Consider the following 3,779-nt stretch of genomic DNA (forward strand, 5'->3'; position numbering starts at 1 on the left):
ATGCTTTGAACACATTTATGGTCATTTGCTCATCATGCACTCTAAAAATTATTTCTCCCTTTTCCACATCAATGATTGTTCTAGCTGTAGCCAAAAAGGGTCTACCAAGAATGACTGAATTGTTTCCCTCTTCATCCATATCTAGGACCACAAAATCAGCTGGGAATATGAAGTTTCCCACCTTCACCAAGAGGTTCTCAACTACTCCATTTGGTATTTTGATGGATCTGTCAGCAAGTTGGAGTGACATCCTTGTGGGTTTAAGCTCTTCAATCATCATTTTCTTCATCATGGTAAGGGGCATTAAGTTAATGCTTGCTCCCAGATCACAAAGTGACTTGTCAACAGCCATGCTCCCAATCGTGCAAGGTATGAGAAAGCTGCCAGGGTCTTTGAGTTTTGGAGGTAACCCTTTTTGAATGATGGCACTGCACTCTTGATTGAGAATCACCGTTTCTTTTTCTTGCCAACTTCTCTTCTTGGTGATCAATTCCTTAAGAAACTTTGCATATAATGGCATCTGTTCCAGAGCTTCTGCCAATGGGATGTTGATTTCAAGTTTCTTGAAGATTTCTAGGAACCTTGGGAATTGTTGGTCCTTTGCTCCTTTATGTATCCTGGTTGGGTATGGAAGCTTGGGTACATAGGCTTTTACTCCTTCTTGTTGTGGATTCACACTCCCATTGCTATCACGGTTGCTTCTTTGTCCAGGTGGGTTGCTTTGTGGCTTGACAACTTCTTTGCCTTTGTGAGATGTTGAACCCTTTTCTTCACCTTTCCTTTCCACATGTACTTCCACTGTGTCTTGCTCTTTGGGTTTTATTGCTTCTTTATTTGAACTTTCACCAACTACTTTGCCACTCCTTAACTGCAAAGCCTTACATTCTTCTCTTGGGTTGGGTATTGTGTCACTTGGGAGAACATTGGTTGGTTTCTCGGCTTGTTTGGCTAATTGTCCCACTTGTCTCTCAATGTTCTTCATAGTGACCGCTTGTTCCTGTTGTCCCTTAGCTAAAGCTTGAGTGGTTTGAGCAAGTGCTTGCAAGGTTGCTTCCAGACTTGAGATTCTGGCCTCATGATGGTCAATTGGAGGTATGATGGGGGTTGATTATTGTTGGAAGTTGTTGGGCGGATTAGTGTGGAAATTTTGTGAGTTGGATGATGGCGCAGAGAAGTTATTTTGGTGAGTTTGTGAGTTATGATGGGGGTGTTGATATGTGTTTTGTGTTTTTCTATATTGGTTAGTGTTGTTGGTATGGTGATTTTGGTTGTTTGTGTTACGGGTGTGATTGTGGTTGTTGTTCTTTTGCCAATGGTTTTCTCCCCACTTTAAATTGGGATGATTCTTCCAAGATGAGTTGTATGTATCACCATGGAATTCATCCTGAGAATTTGAGGTATTCTGCATGTATTGAACTTGTTCTTGTGGTTGCTCAACCGTGGCCCCTTCACCTTGACCCCATTCAAGTGATGGTTGATTTGTTGTGTTCACTGCTGCAAGTTGCATGCCATCCATTCTCTTTGTTATCATCTCCATTTGTTGTTGGATTTGTTGGTGCATTAACTTGTTTTGTGCCAATATAGCATCAACACCTTCAAGCTCCATTACACCTTTCTTTAGGGTTGGATTATGCTGCCTCTCTGATGAGTAGTAATATTGATTGTTTGCCACAATCTCAATGAGGTCTTGAGCCTCCTCAGCAGTTTTCATCATGTTGAGTGATCCTCCTGATGAGTAATCTAGTCCTTTCCTTGCTTCTGGACTTAGGCCTTCATAGAAGTTTTGGAGTTTGACCCAATCACTAAACATGTCAGGTGGGCATCTTCTCATTAGTGCCTTGTATCTTTCCCAGGCTTCATATAATGACTCCCCATCCATTTGCCTAAAAGTCTGAACCTCTGTCTTCAACTTGATGATCTTTTGAGGTGGGTAGAACTTTGCTAGAAATCTGCTCATCACTTCATTCCAATCATTGAGGCTTTCCTTGGGGAATGACTCTAGCCATTGAGTGGCTTTGTCCCTCAAAGAGAATGGAAATAGTAACAACTTGTAGACATCTGGATGCACTCCATTTGTCTTCACTGTGTTGCATATCCTCAGAAAAACAGATAGATGTTGATTTGGGTCTTCAAGAGGTCCCCCTCCATAAGAGCAATTGTTTTGTACCAAAGTGATGAGCTGAGGTTTCAACTCAAAGTTATTGGCCTGAACGGTTGGAGTGGCAATGCTGCTCCCACAATGTCTTGGGTCAGGGATGGTATAAGAAGATAGCACCCTTCTAGGTGGTCTATCATCGTTGTTGACCCCTCCAGGATTGTGCATCTCATCCTCCATGACTTGATCTTCTCCCTCTGACTCCTCTTCACCAACTATTCCCTTTCCTCTTTCTGCTCTTCTTCTTCTTCGGAGGGTTCTCTCGTCCTCAGTATTAAGTCTATTAGCTCCTGACATACACAAATAAAACCAAAATCACAAGTGAAATACTCTAGAACTAGAGTGGAATTGTAGTTAGTGAAACAAAGTATCAAACAGTTAGTGGGCTTAATAAAAATATAAGAAAAATGCTTAATCTAAACCACCTTTCACTTAATCATTGTCAATCTTTCCAATCCCCGGCAACGGCGCCAAAAACTTGATACGTAAAAATTTGATTTTCACGTACAACCGGCAAGTATACCGGGTCGTATCAAGTAATAAAACTCACAAAGAGTGAGGTCGATCCCACGGAGATTGGTAGATCAAGCAACTTTAGTTAATGGTAAATTTAGTCAAGCAAACATAGTTTTGATTTCATGAGCATTTTGATTTTTGAACATAATTGCAAGAATTTAAATGGCAAAGAATGTAAAGAACTAGAAGATAGAAATAAAGTGCAAGTAAATGACAGAAACTTAAAGTGCAAGAAACTTAAATGACATCAAAGATAAATTGCAAGGAATTAAAGGTTGCAGAAATTTAAAGAACATAAGAGTAAATGGCAAGAAGTAAATGAACAGAATGTAAATAGCAAGAGTAGTAAATAGACAGAATGTAGAAGGGGATTGGGAGATGGGTAATCAAATAACTAGAGCAAGAGAAATGAGAATTAATGATAGAGAGGATCATTAGGGATCAGAGATGCTAGTTTTCATGAATTGATGTTAGTCAAATATTCCTCAATCATGGGTATAAATCCATGCAAGTGGGTGATTGAATCCCAATCTCTTGGTGATTCAATCTCTCTCAACATAACCAATTGCCACTCTCGTGATCTAATTGTTCATGAGAAGAGATGAAGCTCAAATCTAATCTAGCCACACAATTCCTATAATCTCAACCAAGGAGAGTTACATCTCACATACTAACCAAGGTATATTGATTAAAGAAATCATGAAAGGATGAACTCTAAACTGAATTATGTGACTCATTCCTCAAATTCACCACATAATTCATGTAGATTAACCCCTCTCTCGATGGTGGTTGAATCTATGAAGAGCAAGAGTTCCCTCTTTAGATCAACCACTAGAATTGAGGAGGAGAAGATGGGTTCACCAATTCATTCCAACAAACATTGCTCCTCCCCCTAATGAAAGTGGGGTTTAGTGAGTCATTGCTCCAATTTCAACAACAATTGCCATAAATCAAAATTAAACTAAATGTAAGGGAAGAAGAAGAAGAAGAAGAATGAAGTGCTTAAAACTTGAAAATGAAGAAGAAGAATTCCAATAGAAAACCAAAGATGAGCTTTCCGGAAGAGTACCCGGAAGTACTAGCAAAAGCTAAGTAAAAGTGCTAGAAA

The sequence above is a fragment of the Arachis stenosperma genome, chromosome 10 (genome assembly GCF_014773155.1).
Source record: "Arachis stenosperma cultivar V10309 chromosome 10, arast.V10309.gnm1.PFL2, whole genome shotgun sequence".
Classification (NCBI taxonomy): domain Eukaryota; kingdom Viridiplantae; phylum Streptophyta; class Magnoliopsida; order Fabales; family Fabaceae; genus Arachis; species Arachis stenosperma.